General features: G+C 47.0%; 1 long non-coding RNA gene across 1 annotated transcript in view; it reads left to right on the top strand.

Moving 5' to 3' along the window:
* LOC129387294 (uncharacterized) overlaps positions 1–24,260 on the top strand; it is a 75,831-nt gene extending 51,571 nt beyond the window's left edge. Inside the window, exons 4-5 of the long non-coding RNA XR_011892577.1 lie at positions 4,243–4,320; positions 23,989–24,260. This is a non-coding gene — a long non-coding RNA (uncharacterized lncRNA). The remainder of the gene's footprint in view (positions 1–4,242; positions 4,321–23,988) is intronic.
* Positions 24,261–25,828: the final 1,568 nt, after the last annotated feature.

Below are 25,828 nucleotides of genomic sequence, written 5' to 3'. Positions count from 1 at the left end.
TTCTCCTACGCCCTGAAAGTTAGCTTAGATGTTAAACATCCTTGTCATTCCACTATATGCGACTTTTCCACTGCAAGGCTGTTTCGTAACCGCCCGGCCACTAGGCCTCCTCTGTTCCTCCGGGTGGAAGCACTCTCAGAAAACACAGGGGTCCCTCTTTTACACAATGTCTTAATGGCTCCTACACGGCTTCCACCACCTTGGGAGTGGCAGACCATAAGATGTGACATCTCTTTTTTAGAAATATCGAAACAAGCACCTGAGGCTCACATACAATCGCATTTGCTTGAACTTAAAGAAAAGTATTCCTGTGACGAATATTACACAGATGCTTCGAAGTCTCCTGCTGGTGTTGCTTATGCTGCTCTCGGACCCTCATTTTCAATAGCTGGGGCACTAAACCCACACACCAGTATCTTTACGGCAGAAGCATACGCTATACTTTCGGCTATTAAACACATAAGGCGTAGAAATGTCGCAAAGGCTGTCGTCTTTACAGACTCATTAAGTGTCGTGAGAGCGCTAATTAGCTTACGAAAGCATAAGAATCCCGTTCTGAATGAGCTGTATAGCTTGCTGTGCTCCGCATATATGTGCAACCAAGTGATTATTCTATGCTGGGTACCTGGCCATAAAGGTATAAAAGGGAACGTAGCTGCTGACGAAAACGCTACGTCAGTGAGTTTTAGCGACACAGATGGAAATATCCCCATTCCTGCCATAGACCTAAAGCCCTTCCTGCGCCGTAAATTAAGAAATCACTGGCAAGCAGAGTGGGATACAGAAACATTGAATAAATTACACATTATAAAACCAAAGCTGCGGAATTGGATAAGTGAGAAAACAGCACGGTACAAGGAAGTACTTCTTTGCCGATTAAGAATAGGGCACACTTACAGTACTCACTCCTACCTGTTGACTGGCGGGGACTCTCCTACTTGCAGTAGGTGCGGCGATAGTTTGACAGTCCTCCATGTTCTAATCCAGTGCCCTGCACTAGAAACAGAGAGGAAAAAGTATTTCCTTTCTGCATATCGGGAAAATATACCTCTTCATCCTGCATTTTTTCTCAGTGATGAACCGTTTTTTAAACTGCAAGTAGTCCTAGATTTCTTAGCCGAAACCCACTCTCTGAAAATAATTTGGCCAGGAAATTCTAACACGTGATTACCAGCCCAGTGATTGAACAGTGATTACCAGGGCTGTCTTGATACTCTAGTGTAACTGTTGTTTCATCTTCGTATGTTCTTTTTTATCAAAACACAATTGCCATCGTCCACGTCCATAACTAATCAGTGTCATTATTTTAGAAACTATATATTTACGCCATTTACAGCGAAAATTTTTAGGCCCTTATACAGCCATGTCACACCTACTATAATAAATTCACAGTCCACGCCATTCACAATAAATCCTTTAAATTACCATTTGTCATGGCGCTCTTTGGCCATAAGTGGCCCTTGCGCCATTAAAAACCACATATCATCATCATCTGTAACTGGTACAAAGCATGGCAAATGAATATCAACTTTTGCAAAAGAGTCTCCATGTCTTTTACACGACGCTTATCCCCTTACTTCTTTCTCTATACCTTTAACAATATTAGTTTAAATAGTTCCTTCGAATTCAAATATTTAGGTGTTCTACTAACACACGATTTGTCATGGTTGAAACACATTGATGTCACCTGTAACAACGCCGTTAAAAGACTAGGCTACTTACATTGTACGCTGCGTCTCGCCCCTCCAGAAACTAAACTTCTTATATATAAAACCCTCATTCGCCCCGTCCCCGGATATGGCTGCGTTGTATGAAACCCACACAAACACTATGACGTCAAAAAACTAGAATCAGTACAAGGAAAGGCAGTGCGTTTTGTTTATAGGAGATATGACAAGGAATTTTCGCCATCTCTCTTCCCCTACTTGGTCTCAGTGCTCTTGCAGAGCGTCGCAAACATGAATGCCTAATGTTGAATTCAAATGGTAGATCGCGAGCGCTCGGCCGGATCGCGTCGAAGCGCGTCGCTTCGACTGAGATCGCTCTCATGTGCGCACACCATATCTGCGAAGGGAATACGTGCGCTCCCGCGGGGGCACTTAGTACAGAAAAATCAAGTAAGAGGGCGCTAGAATAGTGAAAGGAACAAGCGCTTGGAAGCGCAACCCACCACCCCATTTCACTGTCCGTGTCAGAAGAATCATCACTCGACTTGGAAATTGTACTGTCTGGTCGGAGCTGTCTAGGAGCGCGAACAAAATCGCACGGCGCGAAGCGGCGTCCACGTTTTCCATGTCGTCCATAGCTACCCACGACCGGAAACAGGCGACCGTGACAGGAAGCAGAGGCGGGTAAAGGAAATACGTCACGAGGACTTCAGGTCAAATCTGCCGATTTCGGCGGAGCGAGTATTTTTGCTCCACGGAGCAATCCGGGATCAGCGGCTGGTCCCAATCTGCCATTGGAACACACAGCTCACGCTCCCATTCTGCCATTGGAATAGGATTTCTCCATACAGAGCAGAAAAACTTGATCTGGATCTGCCATTGGAATTCAACATAAGATTCCTTCACACGTTAATCAATTCTTCTCGCCTCTCCTCTCTAGATAACTACTTGACTGTTTTTAAACTCTCATGTACGAGGAGTCACCATGCTCTAAATATCTCAACTTTTTTCGCCCGCACTGATTCAGTTAAACACAGTTTTCTTCCACCAACAATTGCAGTCTACAATTCATTACCGGGCAACATCTGTTCAATACCACTGAAACAAATCATGCAACCTTGTTTATAAATTCTGTATGTTTGTTGTTCAACCCACTCCTGCCATAGCCTCTTTGAGGTGGCAGTATGTTTAAATAAATAAATAATTAAATAAATAAATAAAATAAGTTGTTGATGATGATGGTTCGTAAGTCCTACGTCCAATATTGCCGCGGCTGTGGCTGCCTGCTGGGCTCAGTACACCATTTGTAACTGGAGGATGGGCCGAGAATTCGCACACACTACGTGAGATGCACTGAACTGCTAAATCAAAAGAAATAATGTCACCAAAAAACATCCCCATCCTATACCCACGTTGGATATCTGTTAAAAACGAAGCTTCTGTGTAGAATGTATTTAAATGTTATACAACTAACGGCAATGCGTATAAACGTGTTTAATTTCATGGTAGGCAACGCTGCATGCCTTGCCATATTAATGTTTATCCACAAAAAAGATCGCATCTGCAGTTTCTATCCTTATGTGATCGACCGCTCACAATGTATGCGGCAAAGAAAATACCAAACAGATATCCACAAATATATCCGTCAAGATAACGACCAACCCAGCAGCAGCTAAGTCAAACCTAGGAGCGTAGGCAAAGAGCGGCGGTTTAAAAACCACCGATTTCCACTGAGCCGTGTGCGCATTTAATAAACGAAACAGCGCACACAAACCTACAAGTAGTCCATCTTTGTATAAACACACGCAAACACACACACACACACACACACACACACACACACACACACACACACACACACACACACACACACACACGCACACACGCACGCACGCACACACACATTCTACGATGAGTTGGTGACCGGAGATCAATATGCCATAAACTCAGACGACAAAACTCAATGCAATAAATCATGTGGATGATTTAGTGATAAGCGCCCTGACGCACGCAGAACACATCGAGGAAATTTTTTACACTACAAAAATTTCACACATCCAATAAAGTATGCACCATGTAAGGATTCCCCACTGCACCGAATTGGGTGCACAATTGTTGAAAAAGCCTGAATGGCTAGATTGCTCGCCGGTCCCGTCTTTATTGTCCATGCGTGTTCATGTACATTACCGTGCAGATATAGGCGTACCTGTCCTACATTGTTGTGGCCTTGGGACAGCGGGTTGCAGTAAACAACCCTTAGCATGCAGCCAAAGAACAGCTAGATGGTGCGTTTTTCTGGTTAGCGTACTGCTTAACGTTCTCATCTTGTGAAGCGCTGAAAAGAATTGCCTAACCCCGTTTTGCCATCAATTATCCTGAAGATATGGTTCGCCTTCTGTCCGCAGTGAATATGAAATAGGGTGATGATGGAGCTTTTGACTATGCACGTCGCAGTCACCCGTTAAATCTGTCATTTTAAATAAATGCTTCTGTTTAACCTTAAGATATCTTTCTTCAGCTTAAGTGCCCGACTAACTTCACAATTCAACAATTCAATGTGAATGTTGTTTTCCAGAACCAACTGATTCGAGGCAATACGTTTTTCAATACCATGACCTGGACAAGCACTGTGCCGTAGTCACATTCAATGACGGTGAGCCAGATTGAATTTTGTTTACGAATGTTTCCGTTCTCAGATTTCCAGAAAAATAACTGACATGGTGTCGCCCTTTCCGCACCTTAGTAGCTTACCTGACCCCTAAAGGTAGAAAATTCTTCTGGCGTTGTACATGTGAGATCACTTTCATTATAAACTATGTGTACTAGGATCTGTTTCTTTTGGGCACGTTGAACGAGAACGGAATAACCCTAGCTTAAAACCGCGATAATCTGCTACCAAGCGACGACAGTCCTAAGGCGTTGGACGTGGTTCGCTTAGTGGTTCACAAAACGGCAGGAGCACATGTAAAAAGGAAGCAGCCTGAGTTTACCACTCTTACTATATGCACAAGCAACACGAGAAGGCTTACAACGCCCAGTTCTTTAAGTGACCATGAAAGGGGTATGTAACAGAAATTTCACCTAGAAAAACTTCGTCAGAATTAAGATAACGTTATTAGTGCATCTGCAACATAATTAATACAACAGTAATTGTTATTGCTCCCCGCAGGGGCGTCTGCGTCAGCAGGCGTTTGGTGTGTTGCGACACCACGTACCCGAGCACATGAGGGTTGGACCCTCCCGCGTGTAGCCGTGCGCGGCTTAGCCGTGTCTGGGGAAAAGGGGATCCTGGGGGTTGAGCCGATGCTGGGTGTTTGGACCTTTAAGGCCCCCCGGCGGAGGCAACACACCTCTTCGGCGTCGGCTTCACATAGACGGCACCCCCGGACTGACCCACCCGGGGGAAATCGGCAGTCGCCTTTTCCTGTCCACCTCTTCAACCTTTTTCTTTCCTATCTTCTTTCTTTTACTGTCCTTTCATCTCTTTTCTTCCATCACTTCCTAATTTTCCTAGGCGGCAAGGGTTAACCTTGTGTATGTGCCCTCCCTTGGGTATAATATATTAGGTTATAGCGGCAATGTACGGTTGGCGCCAGCAGCCTTACCCGTTAAGTGCAGCAGCGTCCCCATGTTGGGCTCCGTGGTGGGTGGCCGCCATTGCTGCCGAAAAGGAACTGAAATGCTATGGGAACACCGGCATTTCCCCGCCTGCTTGATCGTCACCCTCAGAAGAGGGGGCGCACCGAAGACCTGAGCACATGTTTCACCCGCACTAAAGAGACCTACCCGAAATACCACGTAGTACACAGTGAGAACCCTGAAAAACAAGCCAGACTAATTTCACCATTCATAGTTTCAAAATCTCTGACCGAAGCCTTAGGGTCAGGTTATAAGGAAACGAAAATGGCAAGCGGAGATCTTCTTCTTGAGATCCCACAGAAAAATCAATATGAGAAGCTAGGCAGTCTGGTGACGTTTGGTAACATTCCAATTTCTGTTACAGAACACCGAACAATGAATAGCTCACGGTGTGTCGTGTCAGAGGCAGACCTCCTAGACTTGACAGAAACTGAACTCCTGGAAGGCTGGAAAGAACAAAATGTTACTGACGTAAAACGTATTATAATTAGACGAGAAAACAAGGAAATCCCCACTAAGCATCTTATCCTCACATTTTCATGCAGCGTACTGCCAGAAACCCTTGAAACAGGATACATCAGGTTAAATGTTCGACCATTTATCCCCAACCCTAGACGATGTTTCAAATGTCAGAGGTTCGGCCATGGCTCGCAGAGCTGCCGTGGTCAAATAACTTGTGCAAAGTGTGGAGTCCAGGGCCACCCCTCAGACAACTGCAGTGGCACACTTCGCTGTGTGAACTGCAGTGGTGACCATCCAGCCTACTCACGCTCCTGTCCGAACTGGAAGAAAGAAAAAGAAATAATTACCCTCAAAGTCAAAGAAAACATTTCATTTAAGGAAGCCCGTAAAAGGTGCTCTCCATTCCACAACACACCTTATGCTGATGCGGCGCGTCGGGGGGCAGCGTCGCAGCGGCAATCGCCGAGTGCCCTGCCCGCGTGCAGCGAGCAGGCACCTTTGGCTCCTGCCCCCAGGGTGGAAGTAGGTAAGCCTACTCCATCCAACCAGCAACCAGGCTCGGCTGTCCTTGGGTTGCCGGCCCCACAAGAGTTATCTGCGGCAACCTGCGCTGCACGCAGCGATCCCGCAGGACCGATAGCGGCCACAAAGGTAGGCGCAGCCGAGCCTTCCTCGACCTCCCCGGCCCCTCCCAGCGCTGGCAATAGCCGGCGCAGCCAAATCCCACAGGGAGCCCCATCGACCTCAGGGCTGGTGGGCGCAGGGGTCTTGCCTTCCGAGGTGAGACTCTCACGAAAAACTTCTCGCTCGCAAGAGCGCGTGTCCGGCGCCTCACAAGAGGCAATGGACACAACACCTATACCTACGGCGCACCAAGCGCCTAAGGAGCGGCGAGGTTCCCTCGAACGCTCCAGAAAAAGCAAAACCCCGGTTACAGGGCCTCGAAAGAGCTCTGTAACCAAAGGCATCACCTCCATTTCCGTAGACACAGTACTTATTTAAATTAAATATGGATACACAAATTATTCAATGGAACATCAGAGGTCTCCTTAGAAACCTTGATGATGTGCAGGAAATCATCCACCAACACAATCCAAAAGTGCTGTGTTTACAGGAAACACATTTAAAATACAAACACACAAACTTTCTCCGTACCTATGTTATATTTCGTAAAGATCGCGATGATGCCGTCGCATCATCGGGTGGTGTTGCGATTCTCACTCATAAAAGTATAGCATGTCAACCTTTACAGCTTCGAACGCCCCTTGAAGCAGTGGCGGTGCGAGTTGTTCTGCTAAACAAACTCATCACTATTTGCTCGCTTTATATACCCCCACATTACAAATTAACTAAACATGAATTTCAGTCCTTTATAGATGAATTGCCAGAACCCTATGTTGTTCTTGGCGATTTCAATGCACATAACTACCTGTGGGGCGACCCTCGTATAGATGCGCGAGGACGTCTTGTCGAACAGTTCCTTTTTTCTTCTGGTGCGTGTCTGTTGAATAAGAAGAAACACACATATTACTCTCTTGCAAACAGAACCTATTCTTCCATAGATCTTAGCATAGTCTCCTCGTCTGTACTGCCTGAACTTGAATGGGAAGTTACTGACAACCCTTACGGCAGCGACCACTTCCCTATACTCCTAAGATCACCTAAAGAAAAAGAATGTCTACCGCAGGCTCCCAGGTGGAAAATCGATACAGCCGACTGGGAGAAATTCCGAACTCTCACCAGGATCTCATGGAATGACATGTCCTCTTTAGAAATTGATGCTGCCGTTCAGTATCTTACAGCCTTCATTATAGATGCCGCATCTAAATGCATATCTGAAGTGAGCGGTTTCGCATGCAAACGGCGCGTCCCGTGGTGGAACGACGAATGTAGGACCGCCCATAAGAAACAAAACAAAGCGTGGGGGTTGCTACGCGCCTCTCCCACTGCGGAGAATCTTATTAACTTTAAAAAAGCAAAATCCGAAGGAAGGAGAACGCGCCGACAGGCCAGAAGAGAGAGTTGGCAGAAGTTTTTATCGGGTATCAACTCTTATACAGAGGAGGGGAAAGTCTGGAACAGGGTTAACAGGATAAAAGGACGACAAACTTATTCACTCCCCTGGTAAACACTCAAGGCGACACCCTGCTTGAACAAGCAGACTCACTTGGGGAGCACTTTCAGAGCGTGTCAAGTTCCAACAATTAGTCAATACCCTTTCTCAAATATAAACAAATATAAGAACGCAAGCCACTCATAAGAAAGTGTCGGCAGAATGAACCGTACAACCGCCCCTTTAGTATTGCAGAGTTGAGAGCTGCCTTGAGCGCATGCAAGAGCTCTGCACCGGGATCTGACAGAATCATGTATGAAATGCTGAAAAACTTACACAATGACACGCAACTGACACTACTTACACTTTTCAACACTATCTGGGACGCAGGGTACCTTCCGACCGCATGGAAAGAAGCCATTGTGGTCCCTGTTTTAAAACAAGGGAAAGATCCTTCCTCAGTGGCAAGCTACCGCCCGATAGCCCTCACAAGCTGCATGTGTAAGGTATTTGAAAAAATGATAAATCAGCGACTGATCCATTTCCTTGAACAGAACAAAATGCTTGATCCCTATCAGTGTGGCTTCCGAGAAGGGCGCTCCACAACCGACCATCTTGTACGTATTGAAGGAAATATCCGGGACGCATTTATACATAAACAGTTCTTCCTCTCGATATTTCTCGATATGGAAAAGGCGTATGACACAACGTGGCGATACGGGATCTTGCGAGACTTATCGGAAATGGGCATTCATGGTAATATGCTAAACATAATAAAAAACTACTTGTCCAATCGTACCTTCCGGGTGAAAGTCGGCAATGTGCTGTCACGTTCTTTTACACAAGAAACTGGTGTACCCCAAGGAGGCGTGCACAGTTGCACACTTTTTATTGTTAAAATGACAACGCTTCGTGCTTTCTTACCACCAGCCATTTTGTATTCCGTCTATGTGGACGACATTCAAATAGGCTTCAAATCCTGTAACCTCACAGTATGCGAGAGACAGGTACAGCAAGGTTTGAACAAGGTGTCAGGGTGGGCAGAGAAAAATGGTTTTAAAATCAATCCTCAAAAGAGTTCTTGTGTGCTGTTTACAAGGAAGAGAGGCCTTGTTCCGGATCCTTGCTTACAAATGTGTGGACAACAGATACCTGTAAACAAAGAGCACAAATTTCTAGGTGTTATACTTGACAATAGACTCACTTTCGTCCCACACATTAAACAACTCAAAGAAAAGTGTCTGAAAACAATGAACCTAATGAAACTTCTATCCCAGACTACGTGGGGTAGTGACAGGAAGTGCCTAATGAATCTGTATAAGAGCCTCATCCGGTCACGATTAGATTATGGTGCCGTGGTATATAACTCTGCCGCCCCAAGCGCGCTAAAGATGCTAGACCCGGTTCACCATCTAGGCATCCGTTTAGCCACGGGCGCTTTCAGAACAAGCCCGATAGAAAGTTTATATGCCGAATCAAATGAATGGTCTCTCCACCTACAGAGATCATACAACAGCTTTACATATTTCCTTAAAGTACGCTCAAATCCTGAACATCCATGTTTTGATACCGTTACCGATATGACGTGCGCTACACTTTTCAGCAATCGCCCCTCTATAAGACAGCCTTTCTCGCTGCGTGTGAAGGAGCTTAGCAATGAAATGCATGTCCCACTCCTCGAGCATCGCTTAATGCACACAATCAAGCTCTTACCTCCCTGGGAGTGGCAGGTGATACAATGTGACATATCCTTTATAAAAGTTACAAAGCACGCCCCTGAGGCCGAAATCAGAATGCATTTCCTAGAACTACAGTACAAGCACTCCTGCGCAGATTTCTACACAGACGCTTCGAAGTCAAATGCCGGGGTATCCTATGCAGCAGTCGGCCCATCCTTCTCGGAGTCCGATGTACTGCATCCCGAAACAAGCATCTTTACGGCCGAGGCCTACGCATTACTCTCTGCCGTGAAGCCTATAAGAAGATCAAAACTTTCAAAAGCAGCGATCTATACAGACTCTCTAAGCGTCGTGAAGGCCTTAAAGTCACTCTACAAACATAAAAATCCCGTATTCAATGAACTGTATTCGGTATTATGTAAAGCGCACTCATCTAACCAAAATATCATAATATGCTGGGTCCCTGGCCATAGGGGAATCCAAGGTAACGTTCTCGCGGACGAGATGGCCACGTCAATCACATCGCAAGCTGTTAACCCTACCGCTGATGTGCCTGTCACAGACCTGAGGCCTTTCGTACGAAATAAACTGCGAAGTCACTGGCAGTGCACGTGGGACGCGCAAACAAATAACAAACTGCACGTTATAAAGCCCCGGTTAGGTTTTTGGCCCTCCCCAACAAAATCTCGGCGAACAGATGTCCTATTCTGTCGCCTCAGAATAGGACACACATTTGGGACCCATAACTTTTTACTCACAGGAAACGATCCTCCAGCCTGTGGCAGATGCGGTGAGAGGCTGACCGTCCTCCATGTACTCTTGGAGTGTCGGAAAGCCGAACCTGAAAGAAAGAAACATTTTCCGCTAGCATACCGTTATTACATCCCTCTGCACCCGGCTATGTTTCTTGGTCATGAACCGCTTTTTAACACCAAGGCAGTCCTCGACTTCTTAAAAGATGTAGTTCTACACGTCATAATCCCATTAAATTGGTAGAGCATCCTCGCTCCAGAGGATGCCGCTGCGATAATTGTTTTAAATAGCACATGCCTCCAGGCCCTTGTGTTTCAAGGGCTCTAAGGAGGCATTAGTGCTCTAGCATATCTTATATAACCTGATATATCTTTAGACATCGTATCATTCTTTTTAATTGTCTTATTGTTCATAGTACACTTCATAAGTCATCGCCATAATCTTATTATACAGATTTTACGCACTTTAGCGCTACCATTTTTAAGGCCCCTCTACAGCCACGGCACACCAACTTCATAGTACTCATGATTTCACTGCAAACTAATTAACACGGACATGGCGCTCTTTGGCCATATCTGGCCCTTGCGCCACTAAACCACACACATCATCATCAATTGTTATTGCTGGAGAGCATGGAAAACGAACAGCGCAACATTTCATCTGTTCCTTTCCAACATACATTCATGCAGACCGCTGAGCGCCTTGTTGCGTTAGGGAAATGCATTGTTTCTCAAGAGTAACATTAAATGTCTGTTTGCCAAAAGAAGTGTAGTTACAACGCATAATTCTTATAACATGCTTGTAATAACGCAACACAAACTCCTTGAATGCTGGTGTCACAGACTTGCCAACACAGCATACAAAGTAACACCTCTTCAAAATTTATCGACTATCTAGTATCAAATTTTGTGGCCCGAACAATCACCAGCAAGCGCACGAATCACTTGAAGCGTTTCTGAAAGTAATGGAAATGTCCGCATATAAGCATTACAGAACGTTGCCAGCAAAATGCTACTTTCAAGATCACTCTACAGGGATGCTCACTACTGGTTGTAATTAATAACGTGTCACTAATCGGCAACAAGTTACACTTGGATTAGGTAACTATGATTCTTAATGACAATAAATAAACTTGGACCATATAACTCATGCCTCAGGTTTATGGCCGTGGAATAAAATCACTCTGAAAACCCGCAACAACGTTTACCAATGTAGTGCTCTCTACCACACACTGACAGGAGGTAATATTTCAAGCTCAATACAGATGTTATTTCCCAAAGTGTGGGATGAATAGCATTGGCGTTCCAGTTGTTTTAGTGACTCTGTGCATCAAGGGCGTTCTTTTTTTTACGTGTAAGTGAAACCACAGTTGATATTTGGCGCCGAGTTTGATGGCACATATCTGCAAGCTGGTGACATTCTGGAAATTCACTCCAAGCTCACCTGTAGAATTCGTAAATACCGTTATGTGCCATAAAGTGAATAATTAGGAAGTTTTTTTACTGAATTCGTGTTAATATTTGCCTATGTGTGTCTATTTCTCGTGCAAGTACTATCCGCCTCCCTGAATAATTCAGCTCAAGGACGTGAAATATGGTACGTGCAACAGGTGAATTTTAAAAATTGCAGGAACTTTTTGGAACAATTTTGGAAACTCACCCCGTATAGTGATTCAAGCGCCCCTTGAAGCAGCTTCTAGAACACCAACTGATTTCGACTAGTTGGCGACCATCTGTTCTACTTGAATACCCATAACACTATTTAGGGAGACACCGTTTGCAATATGAGAGGACGGCCTATAGAAAGCTTCCTTGTAACCTCTAGTAGATGCCGGTTTAATTAACGAACTGGCCCAAGCCATCTGACGATAACTGTCAAGAGCAGTGCATTAGGAATTAATCAATATATCCAGGCAACATATTGCCCACGGCCGAAAGGAACAATGTACGAGGTACGTGAACTGCAGCGGGACTCCTATATCGCACTTTCCTACGAACACTCTGCGCCATGTAGAGCCGCCGCCGCGAAGGCTGGGGTGGCATCGGAAATGTACGGCGCACTCGTGCGTGCGAACGCTGAGAAACGCCTGATTCAGCAAGCGCACATTTCTCTCGCGCTTCTTTCTTGACACACTGTGCGTCGTAGTGCCGCAGACTATCAGGCGAAAGATTGGGCTAGTTTGTTTTAATAGGCGCTGTTATGACCTCGCTGACGAGGAGTCAGCACGTGACCTCTAATACGAGAAGCGCGGCGCGACGATGCCTGTGAACGCTGAGAATTATTCCCTCATTTGCCGCACACTCAATGGCACACTCAGTGACCCAAGTTCGCGAGACATTAATCGAAGAGCGGCATATACACAGTGCACTGAGCAAGAGGTCGCGGGATCGAATCCCGGCCTCGACGGCCGCATGGCAATGGGGGCGAAATACGAAAAATCCCGTGTACTTAGATTTAGGCGCACGTTAAAGAACCCTAGCTGCTCTAAATTTCCGGCGTCTTCCAGTACAGCGGGCCTCCTAATCAGACAGTGGTTTTGGCACGAAAAACCCCATAATTTTTTTACACAGTGTATTCATGGCGCCGCTCGCTAAAGCCTTCGCGCGAGTGGAGTTCATTGAAGAGTGGCACCTACGTAGAGAATTTGTGGCACAACCAGCTAAGTTGTTTGGTTTCTGTGCTTGAGGAACCTTTGTGATGTCAGTTCGATTCCGCTCAGCATAGCAGAAATTTAAGGTATCTTTCTTGTCATTGAGCAGCGCCACATTTCCAGTGGCACATACGTAGGTAGCCAAGTTGTCGGCAAAGATGTTCGCTGAAACGCGGCACACACGTGCTCGCACATGCCCAGTGTTGTAATCGCAGCGCTGACACCCGTTGTTGCATCTGCACCGCTGGCACGAGTTGTTGCAAATGGGTCGCAAGCCCCAAGGGTAGCGTTGGCCTGGCGGCCTGGGGCACAACTGGAAGCATCCGAAGGTCCCGGCAAAGCATGAGTCGACTGGTAACAGAACAACTTGTTTATTCTAGCATCGCAAAAGAGCGGCCGGTGAGGTCGACCGAAGTGGAGAGACGGGAGAGCACGTAACTCAACGGAAGAAATCGGAGCCTTTCTCTTGGCGTCCGGGGGCAGCTGCTCTTATACTCTCGGAGTTGAGGGCAAGAAGGAACATCTCGTCAGAGGCGCACGTGACGGGGCACGGACACGCTGAGAGACAGGTTGAGACGAGTGTAGTGACGCATCCGCCGGGCCGGCGCCGGTCAGACCTCCTCGCTTCACACTTGGGGAGCTCCTCTCTCCGGCTGCCGCGCTTTGACAAGCGTGGGCACCAGCATGCACACACACACACTTGAAGACACGTGGCATTGAAACATGCCTGGACGCGCTTGGCGGGGAGGCGTATCGGCGGCGCTGAACGGGCCAAAATGTCCGCCGCTTTGAACGAAGCCCCGGCGTCCGTTGCATCCGCGCCGGCTATACCGCGCGTCGTAGGCGAAACGTAACACCAGTGGACAAAGTTGACATGAAAGAGCTTAATTGAAGAGCAGCAGAGACCGAGTGACACCAAGTGCCCCAAGTCGGCGTCAGAGTTGCGTCGAAAGGTGGTGCCTGCCGAAGCGATGAAAAGGATGCGTGGGCTCAATCAAGCGGGTGTCGACACTCGGTCAAGTGAGTGGGCAGCAACGGAGCAACAAAGGGGAGGCTGTAGCTTGTTCGTTCGTCGCGGTTTGACGAGGAATAGGGCGCGTATACTCAGTCAATGGTGTTCTGGATAGCAACTTGAGCCAAGGAGGAGGGAAACCTACCGCTCGCTCGTTCGCATGGTAAGACGAAAATGGTGCGTGCACTAGGTCCAGCGACTGTCGAGGAGAAACTGCAGGAAGAAAGAGGGGAGGCTGTCGCTTGTTCGTTGGTAGCGGGATGGCAAGGAATAGGGCGCCTATACTCAGTCAGAAGTACTCTGCACAGGAATTGCAGCCAAGGAGCAAGCGAACCTACCGCTCGCTCGTTCGTAGTGGGAAGACGAAAATGGTGCGTGCACTAGGTCCAGCGACTGTCGAGGACGAACTGGAAGAAGAAAGAGGGGAGGTGCGCAGCAAGGCTCGAACAAATTTTAGCTTGAAAATAATTGTTTTAGACATAGTCCCAGCAAAGTTAATGCCTTTTCACCAGAAAGAGGGGCTACTTTAAGATCACATTATTGAAAGGGTCCGTGGTCAGTCTAGGTAGTGCGAGTCCCTTGGGGTCGAATGGTTCCGCGAAGACATTCAGGAGATCGAGGTTAGTAGTAGTGCACCGGACGAGTTGCACCTGATGCGTTGCACACCTGCGTCTTTGCGCGAAGAGTGTGCAGAAGGCTAGTGCCTTCTGGCTAGCAGCGGCTAGGCTATGACGTAGGTCATGGGTAGGCCATGACGCGACGGTGTGGGCCATCGCGAACGACGCGTTTTCACGTTCTCGACTACGCTTCCAGTCGTCTAATCTTAAGTCGCAGACTTCTGCGTCGGACTTCGCATGTGCCGCGATATGAGGGTTTGTTCTGCGTTGGCCGGACCTTCGTACGCTGGTTAATAGTCTTGGACGCCAGTGGCGCTCGAGACGACCAGCAAGTAGTCGTCGGGCGAAGTTCGATAACATTGACGCGGAGGGGCGAATGCCGGTGCAAGTTCGAGCAGTCGTGACTGATGCTTGCGGCTTCCCAGGCTCAGGAGTGGGTGCAACACAAAGAAGCCATAAGAAGATATAAGAAGCCACCGTGCTCATGTTTCGAGAGGGCAGTGCTAGTCCACCTGCGCTGTCCGAGTCGCGCGGCAAGTGTTCAGAGCCTCCAGTGTCTGACTTGTCAGAGCTGTCGCCGGAGGGCCCCGACGGTGACTCGGACGAAGGAGAGGACGGGTAGCGTAGGGGAGGGACGGTGATCGCTGCTACAGCTGCGTCACTTTCGCTGGCTTGTAGGTGCCGTGGTATAGCCTGGGAGGATTCGCCTGAGGAGGAGGCGCGTAGCGTGCGTTCTTCGTCAGGAAGAGGTGCGTAGTGCCATAGAATTTGAGCACAGCCTGATTTAGTTCGTCGTAGGGGCACACGCAGGCACCGAAACTCTGAGGCAGAGTTGCAGGTCATGCGGCGGGATGTGTAGGAGTACCCCGTATTGAACTCTTCCGTCGGGATGTTCAGCTCCAGAGCCACCTCCAACCGCGCGAATCACGCGCCGACGTAGCTTAGCCGCAACGGTAGTAGTGGTGGGCTGAATTCGGGCTCCGGCCAGTTGGCCATGTCAGCGCGTCTTTCGGTCGAAGGCTTGTTCTCCCGGATCACCTAATGTGGGAACCGAGGGTTCGCAGCGGAGGGCCAGACCAAGAGGACCAGTGCAGCAGGATTCTAGAACAACACCGGCCGTGCCGTGCTTGCGCCTATGCACGCGCTGCCCATCTTTATTTTTCCCTTCTTTTTCAGCTGGCACCAAGGTGCCGACTGAGAGCTATGACCATAGCGTCCCCGTGTTGCGGTGTCGATGCCCGCTACAGTATCTAACCGTCTTCACGCCTATCTGGATCGCTAGGTATTCCGTGGGGTTATGGTTAACGCATCGCGCTGCTGTGCTCAGTTAGAAGGTTTCGAAACCAAGCGTTGCATAAACTTGGGTCACTGAGTATGTGCCAGTGTGCACATACACGCCTCTCTTCAAGGAAACTCTTTCACACCAACATGGGCCACAGTAGATTCAGGATTAACAAGGCACCGATGTTCGAGAAAACTCCTTGACGCCGACTTGAAGCACTGGGTATGTGTACTTTGGTTTGTGCTGGTCTTTAATGAACCTCTTTCATGCCAACTTGTATCACTGATTACGGGCCAGTAGGTGTGTGCCGCACTTCAAAGGACGTCTTTGGGGACAACTTGCGTGGCTAGTTATGTGGCATTGGGAGTGTTCCACCCTACGATGGTGAAAATAATCCCTTAAGTTTCTTCTATACGGAACGGAATCGACCCAACGTGACAAAGGTTCCTCAAGGAGAGCAGCCCGACGCATTAGGATTCTGCGCCACAAATGCACTGTGTACGGACCGCTTTTCAATGAATGACTTTCATGCCAACGCTTTAGTGAGCTCACTATGAATGTATTGGGTATGTGCCTCTGCGTGTGCGGCAAGCGCGGGAATAGTTGTCAGCGTTCACAAGAACAGGCGCCACACGCTCCTTTTCTCAGAGGTCACGCGCAGTCTTCTTGGTAGTGCCACTGGATGGCGTAGCTTGTCCAGAAAGGAGTGCGAGGCAAGGAGCCCAGTTGTCGCATAAAGTTTTTCTCAGTGCTCGCGCGCGCGAGCGCGCCATGCATATTGGCGGCCACGTGAAGGTTTCGCGGAAGCGGCGCCTTCTGGCGCCGATTTCGTAGGCAAGCGCAATAGAGCAGTCCCGCTGCTGTACACGCCACACACATAACTCGTTTCGATGGGGACGATTTGTTGTATTGTTATATTGATTCAATGCTAACTCTTTACTCAAGACAGTAATCGTGGAATGGTTTCCGCCACTTTTTTTGACGTCGTGCTTGACAGAAAAGTTAATTCCGACGCACCATATGTCTTGAAGCGAAATGCCTAAAAACAAGTAACTTACTGAAAATACTTTTTCACAAAATGGGGCAGTGATATAAATTGCTTATTGAACGTGTACAACAATCTGTATTTGGTCACGTTTGGCTATAAAGCCGTGGTATGCCACTCTGACGCGCTGAGTGCGTTAAAAATGCTGGATCCCGTCCACCATCTTGGTATCCGGCTGGCCACCGGCGCTTTCAGAACAAACCCATTCAAAATTTGAATGTCTGCACTTGGAATCGAATCAGCGGCGCCTTCACCTCTAAAGAACATACACCATTTTCACATATGTCCTCAAGTGCACTTTAACCCCCAACATCGTTGTTACACACCCATTAACAATATGACATGTACTGCACTATTCCGTGATCTAGCCTCACTGAGGGGGCTTTTTCAATCCTCAGTCCCAATCGTCCAAAATTTTCTATGGGTCTAGCGAAGCTGCTGCCACTACCACGCCAGTGACAACTTGTGGATTGTGACAGATTCTTTTTAGAAGTCACGAAGTGTGCTCCTGAGCTACACATTCAATGCAGTTCCAGGAAATTCAGGTGAAGTTTATGGCGTGGTGTAGCACTAGGCATAGCGCCAGTTTATGTCTCGCTGGCTTGGCGGTCAAACATAGCTGCATAAAATTCATCATCAAGTTTAGCTTAACGTGCATAAAAAGAAAATAGGCCAGCTTGCGCGTGGTGCAGTTGCGGGCGTACGGCATTTCAGGGCGGCTTCATTACAGCGTGCATATCGACTGATTTCAAGTTTGTGTATTGGATGGACATAATCGTGCAAAAAATTACGTACCTTGGCCGGGCGGAGGCCTTTACACAATTGGAAATATTACTGACAAAGTAGCCCATTAGATGTGACAGCCCCGCAGGGGCGTCTGCGTCAGCAGGCGTTTGGTGTGTTGCGACACCACGTACCCGAGCACACCAGGGTTGGACCCTCCCGCGTGTAGCCGTGCGCGGCTTAGCCGTGTCCGGGGAAAGGGGTATCCTGGAGGTTGAGCCGATGCTGGGTGTTCGGACCTTTAAGGCCCCCCGGCGAAGGCAACACACCTCTTCGGCCTCTGCGTCACGTAGACGGCACCCCCGGACTGACCCACCTGGGGGACATCGGCAGTCGCCTTTTCCTGTCCTCCTCTCCAATATTCGTCTTTCTCTCTCGCCTTTTTCATCTTTCTTGTCCTCTCATCACTTCTCACTTCCTAGTTTCCCGGCGGCAAGGGTTAACCTTGTGTAGCTAGCCAGCCTTGGTTATGCTGTATTTGGTTATAGCAGCGATGTACGGCTGGCGTTGGCAGGGTTTCTCTAGCAGGAACTCCTGTCAGGTCCCCCTGTTGGGCTCCATGGTGGGTGGTCGGCATCGCGGCCGAAAACCCTATTGTACTTATGGAAAACGCTTTTCCTAAACTCCCTGATCGCCCTCACAAACGAGGGTGCACCGAAGATCTCTTTCAGTTTTTCGGACGACAAGTCCAGAACTTTCCTAAATATCATGTGATTCACTCAGAAAACCCAGACAAACTAGTGCGTAACATTTCACCGTTCCTTGTTTCGAAGTCTTTAACTGAAGTTTTTGGAACAGGATATAAGGCGTCGAGAATGACAAGTGGTGATCTTCTCTTGGAACTCCACGATAAGAAGCAGTACGAGGAACTGCCGAAACTTGTCTCATTTGGGGAGACCCAAATAACAGTAACTGCGCACCGTACCATGAACACCACCCGTGGCGTTGTCTCGGACGATGACATGCTAGAGCTCACTCAAGCTGAACTCTTGGAGGGCTTCAGCGAACAGAATGTCATAAATGTTAAGCGAATTAAGATGAGGCGAGATGGTAAAGAGATCAAGACGAAACACCTGATACTCACTTTCGGTTCAAGTGTCCTCCCCGAGTCCATCGAAGCCGGTTATATCAAACTTCGTATTAGGCCATACGTGCCCAATCCCCTTAGATGCTTTAAGTGCCAAAGGTTCGGCCACAGTTCACAGAACTGTCGAGGCCGGCTGACATGTGCCAAGTGCAGTGACAATGAACTTTCCTCCGAAACATGCCAGAACACTCCACATTGTGTCAACTGTGATGGCGAGCATGCCGCATACTCGCGGTCCTGCCCGTCCTGGAAAATAGAAAAGGGGATTGTGACAATGAAAGTCAAAGAAAACATATCTTTCAAAGAGGCACGTAGGCGGGTGTCATACCTGTCTAAGAGCAGCTTTGCCGATGTGGCGCGTAAGGGGGCAGCGTCACAACGGCCTCCGGCGGCTGTCCGACCCACAGGCAGTGAGTCGGCAGTTACGCCATCTGCCCCCGAGGCGGTTGCAGCTAGCGCTGCTCCGTCAACACAGCAGAGGGGACCATCAACCCCGAAGGTGGGCGCAGCCGAGGCTGCCCCAGCCTCCGAGCCCCCTTCCAGCGCTGGCAACGGCCAGCGCAGCCAAATTCCTCAGGGAGCCCCATCGACCTCCGGGCTGGTGGGCGCAGAGGTCTTGCCTTCCGGGGCAGGACTCTCTCCGAAAACCTCGCGATCGCAAGAGCGCTTGTCCGGCGTCTCACAGGAGGCAATGGACACTACACCTGTCGTCAAGGCGCATCAAATGCCTAAGGAGCACCGAGACTCGCTCGAACGCTCCAGAAAGGGCACAACCACCGTTACAGGGCCTCGAAAGAGCTCTGTAACCTAAGGCATCACTTCCGTTTCCGTAAACGCAGCACCAACTTTCTTTAAATATGGATACACAAATCATCCAATGGAATGTCAGAGGTGTTCTCAGGAATCTTGATGACGTGCAAGAACTCATCCATAAACACAATCCAAAAGTGCTGTGTTTACAGGAAACACGCTTAAAACCAAAACACAAAAATTTTCTTCGACAGCACGTTACTTTTCGCAAAGATCGCGATGATGCTGTCGCATCATCGGGCGGTGTTGCAATTGTAATTCAAAAAAGCATAGCCTGTCAACGTTTACAGCTACGAACGGCCCTTGAGGCAGTGGCGGTTCGAGTTATTCTGCTAAACAAACTGATCACTATTTGCTCACTTTATATACCCCCACATTATAAGCTAAGCAAACATGAATTTCAGTCCCTTATAGATGATTTGCCAGAACCCTATGTTGTTCTTGGCGATTTCAATGCACATAACTTCCTGTGGGGCGACCCTCGTATAGATGCGCGAGGACGTCTTGTCGAACAGTTCCTTTTTTCTTCTGGTGCGTGTCTGTTGAATAAGAAGGAAGACACATATTACTCTCTTGCAAACAGAAGCTATTCTTCCATAGATCTTAGCATAGTCTCCTCGTCTGTACTGCCTGAACTTGAATGGGAAGTTACCGACAACCCTTACTGCAGCGACCACTTCCCTGTACTGCTAAGATCACCGAAAGAAAACGAATATCCACCACACGCTCCTAGGTGGAAGATTGAGACAGCTGATTGGGAGAAATTTCGATCTCTTACTAGTATCTCATGGGCTGACCTGTCTTCGTTAGGAATTGATGCTGCAGTCGAGTTGTTTACAGCATTCATAATAGATGTCACATCTAAATGCATATCAGAAGTAAAAGGCTTGGCCTGCAAACGGCGTGTCCCGTGGTGGAACGACGATTGTAGGATCGCTCGTGAAAAACAGAACAGGGCGTGGGGGTTGCTACGCGCTTCTCCCACTGCGGAGAATCTTAGCAACTTTAAAAAAGTAAAATCCCAAGGCAGGCGAACCCGCCGACAGGCCAGACGAGAAAGTTGGCAGAAGTTTCTATCGAGTATTAACTCGTTCAGAGATGAGGCCAAAGCCTGGAACAGGGTCAATAATATAAGAGGGCGACAAGCATGTGCACTCCCTTTGGTAAACACAGAAGGTAATACCCTACAAGATCAGGCGGACTCACTTGGGGAGCACTTTGAGAGCATGTCAAGTGCCAACCATTACTCGCAATCCTTTCTGAAATATAAACAAATAGAAGAATGTAAGCCACTCATGAGAAAATATCAACAGAATCAACCATACAACTGTCCTTTTAGCATTGCCTAGTTGAGAGCTGCCTTGAGCGCATGCAAGAGGTCTGCACCGGGATCTGACAGAATAATGTATGAAATGATCAAAAACTTACATAATGACACCCAAGTTACACTAGTCACAATTTTCAACACCATTTGGGCTCCGGGATACCTCCCGACTGCATGGAAACAAGCCATTGTGATCCCGGTTTTGAAACAAGACAAAGATCCTTCCTCAGTGGCAAGTTATCGCCCGATAGCCCTGACAAGTTGCCTATGTAAGGTATTTGAAAAAATGATCAATCGGCGTCTCGTGCATCTCCTAGAGTCCAGTAAAGTGCTTGACCCATTTCAATGTGGTTTTCGGGAAGGGCGATCTACAACCGACCATCTTGTGCGCATCGAAGCGAGCATTCGTGATGCCTTCGTGCACAAGCAATCTTTCTTATCTGTATTTCTGGATATGGAAAAAGCCTACGACACAACCTCGCGGTACGGAATCCTGCGCGATCTTTCCGCGCTAGGTATCCGCGGCAATATGTTAAATACTATAGAGAGCTACCTAGAGAACCGTACATTTCGAGTGAAAATAGGTCCTGCACTGTCGCGTACATTTATACAGGAAACTGGGGTACCCCAGGGTGGCGTACTCAGCTGCATGCTCTTTGTCGTAAAGATGAAGACGCTTCGTGCATCTTTACCACCAGCTATTTTCTATTCCGCCTACGTAGACGATATACAGATAGGTTTCAAATCCTGCAACCTCACAGTCTGCGAGAGACAGGTACAGCATGGTTTGAACAAGGTGTCACAGTGGGCAGAGAAAAATGGATTTAAAATCAATCCTCACAAGAGTTCTTGTGTTCTGTTTAGAAGAAAGGGAGGCCTGGTTCCGGATCCTTGCTTAGAACTGTGTGGACAACAGATACCTGTAAACAAAGAACACAAATATCTAGATGTTATACTTGACAATAGACTCACTTTCATCCCACACATTAAACATGTTAAAGAAAAATGTCTGAAAATAATGAACCTAATTAAACTTCTACCGCAGACTACGTGGGGTAGTGACAGGACGTGCCTAATGAATCTCTATAAGAGCCTGATTCGGTCACGATTAGATTATGGTGCCGTGATCTATCATTCTGCCGTCCAGAGCGCGCTAAAGATGCTAGATCCGGCCCACCACCTAGGAATCCGCTTAGCCACGGGCGCTTTCAGAACAAGTCCCATTGAAAATTTATACGTAGAATCAAATGAGTGATCACTTCATCTGCAGAGAACATACATCAGCCAAACATATTTTCTGAAAGTGCACTATAATCCTCAACATCCGTGTTTTAATACCGTTAATGATATGACATATTCTACACTCTTTCGGAATCGTCCCTCCGTAAGGCAACCTTTCTCGCTGCGTGTGAGGGAGCTTAGTGTTGAAATGGATGTCCCAATCCTCAAACATCGCCTAATGCCTCCAGCTAAGCTGCTACCTCTTTGGGAGTGGCAGATGATACAATGCGATATATCTTTCATGCAAGTTACAAAACACACTCCAGAAATTGAAATACAAATGCATTTCCGGGAACTCCAATACAAACACTCCTGCACGGAGTTCTACACAGACGCATCAAAGTCTCGCGAGGGGGTGTCCTATGCAGCCGTCGGCCCATCCTTCTCGGAATCCGATGTACTGCATCCGGTAACAAGCATCTTTACGGCTAAGGCCTACGCACTGCTGTCAGCCGTAAAGCACATAAATAAATCACAACTCCAGAAATCAGTTATATATACGGACTCCCTCAGTGTTGTGAAGGCTTTGATGTCTTTCTGTAATCACAAAAATCCAGTATTTAATGAACTCTACTCCGCACTGTGTAAAGCATACATATCTAACCAACATGTGATTATATGCTGGGTGCCTGGACATAGGGGCATCGAGGGAAACGTTCTAGCCGACCAGATGGCCACATCAATTTCATTGCATGCAGTTAATCCTACTGCTTCGGTCCCTGTCGCAGACCCGAAGCCTTTGTTAAGAAGGAAACTACGAAACCACTGGCAACGCATGTGGGATGAAGAACTAAATAATAAACTGCGTGTAATAAAGCCACAATTAGGTTTCTGTCCTCCTGTAACAATATCTCGCTGGACAGATGTCCCATTCTGCCGTCTAAGTATAGGAGACACTTTTGGCACACATAACTTTTTACTCACAGGAAACGAGCCTCCAACCTGTGGTAGATGCGGGGAGAGGCTGACCGTCCTCCACGTCCTACTGGAGTGTCGGGCAGCCGAATCTGAAAGAAGGAAACATTTTTCCCTATCATACCGGCAGCACATCCCCCTTCATCCTGTTATGTTACTCGGTGCAGAACCGCTCTTTGCTACCAGCGCAGTCCTAGGTTTCCTGAAAGATGTTGTATTACATGTAATTAGCCCATACGTTCGTAGCGCCTCCTCTCTATAGAGGATAGCGCTGTGATAGTTGTTTCGTATAGCACATACCTCTCGTTCCTTGGGTTCAGGGGCTCTGGCTAGGCAGTAGTGCTGTAAGCAATTTAACATCTCGCATATTTTAAACAATGCATCATTCTTCTACGATGGATTTTAATGTTCATAGTATTCGTCATTAGTCATCAGCATAATTTTATAGTACGTAGATTTTACGCACTTTACAGCGACTATTTTTAGGCCACTTTACAGCCAAGTCATATCTTCCATAATACATCAACATTACCACTTGTCATGGCGCTCTTTGGCCAAACCTGGCCCTTGCGCCGCAAAACACCACACATCATCATTAGATGTGACATATAAATTAAAACGTTTATCTGACTTTTATTCCGTGCTTGCGCAAATATTAGCGTAAACGTATGACGTACGATTATTAACTTAAGTTTAGATAAATGTTGAATATTCATACCGAATGTGACCCCTACGAATTACAATATTGTGCTTCGGTGTAAGGGAATTGCTACTTCAAGCGGTAACCTGTGTACGAGCGCGCATTCTTTGTTGCGAAATTTTGGATCATACATTCTTATGTGCGCATCACTTTGCTTGTTACTTGTTCATTACTACCTTACGAAGGAAATTTTCCCAAAAAGCTTATGAATTTCTGTTTCCTTGTTTAGGAGTCACAAGATGCGAACTCCTTTTCTGGGGACAAAACAACAGAATTACGCAAAGATTCGAAAACTGCCAGCAAGAATATAAAAGCCTCTGCCCTCACGGCAAAGCATTCACAGTTTACGACTCTCAATGCACAGATTGGTTTCGTCCTAAATTCATTCAGTTACCATGGTCAGCCAAGTAGACCGGATAGAGGGAGACCTCGGAGATTTCGAGATCGCTTGAAATGAAATAAAGCTTTTGAGCAGCACAAAGTGGGCCGCTCCATTGTTTTCTTGGACACCTGCTGAAGAACTGTTTCATCGTAGCTGAAACCAGAAAATTAAAGCTAATAAGAGGGTGTTTATCAAGAATTATTTTTCTTATGCGTTGGAGTAGTGTACTTATTGTACGTTACCTCGAGGACTACCTGCAACATTTGCTTCATGGCTTTCCCTGAATAGCCGCTGACACCTTTTCCTGGCAGTAACGATGGTGTGATAGGTTGGTTTTAAACGTAATAACTGCTATGATTTTCTACGTTTTTCCAATGCTCTCTCATACCATTGCCCTCGCATGTTCGAGTTTGGCGCACGTACACATAAATTGAGTGCGCTTCACAACCGACAGTGTTATATTATTCTTAACAATCTTACAGTCACGATTAGGCGTGTTCTACAGAACATTCAGTGTAACCATGTCCAGGATACCGGGACATGGACTACTGCGACAAAGCCGATCGTGGGCCGACGCAGCCAACGTAACTCTATGGGAAGCATTCTTTTTTATATAATTCGATTGCTGATCAATGTCGCGGTTCTCGCTAATGGCACTTGAGGCACTTAATCCAGAGAACGGTCTCACGCTATATGTCGCGTCTAGTTTAATTCAACTGGCTGTATTTGTTTTATATCAGATCACAACATATAGGGTGATTTTTAAAATGCTGATTGCAGCGCCAGCGATAACTCATCCCCTAATTGCACTCCAGTTGCCTATACTCTATAATCACTTTTAGGTGTTGTCGTATGCGTGGCTTTATTCCACTGCCTGACATTTTTTTTTCCTAGGGCGCTTTTACTCGGTCATCATACGGCAAAGCAGCACTAGAGGGGCAAAAGATTCGGCAGTCATTGAATTTGACGGAAAACGGCGCGTCGCTGATGTTAAAGCTAATCGACTTGCATGTGAAGCAATGATGCACATTCCCGCCCTCGATATGAAAGCACTAAGCCCGGGAGCACACGCTATCTTTTTTTAAGTTCTGGCGCATCGTAAAGTTATTTATTTGGTACATAGAAATGTTTAGAAACATAAATATTACGTTCCAGCTTAACCCGTGTAACAAGTCAGTAATTACATTGTAGGATTGAGTAATTAACTAAGTAATTACACAACACAGCTAACTAGTAATATACGAATTAGCCACGACTACTTACTAACTTACCGTGCGAAGCTTCTTGGTTTTACATGGCATTGATGTCATGAATCTAAACTTAAATACAAAACAACGAGTGATTCAGCAATGATGCTTGCTGGGAGCTGGTAGACTGAGCTAAACAATTATAATGAATAATTTATTTTACTGGTACAATGGTAGTTTTGATTCGTGCACGTCGTCAATACACCACTCGCACTCAAAACAAACTAGCATTCTGGTTCCCATTGCTAACTGATAACGCTGAGTCCAACTTTTGTGCAGCATTGCGTTCAAAGAGTCGCTCAACTATGATAACTAGGAGTTGTAGTACTGAGTGACCAGTGATCACGAATTACTTTATTTATACTGACAGTAGTAGCCTTCGTTCATATACTTTGTCATTGATATTAATCCTAAAGTCATAAATCACTATTGCTTTGGAT

The sequence above is a fragment of the Dermacentor andersoni genome, chromosome 2 (assembly GCF_023375885.2).
Source record: "Dermacentor andersoni chromosome 2, qqDerAnde1_hic_scaffold, whole genome shotgun sequence".
In the NCBI taxonomy this organism is placed as follows: Eukaryota; Metazoa; Arthropoda; class Arachnida; order Ixodida; family Ixodidae; genus Dermacentor; species Dermacentor andersoni.
Note: the sequence above shows the minus strand (reverse complement) of the source record. Positions and strands in the feature narration are given on the sequence as shown.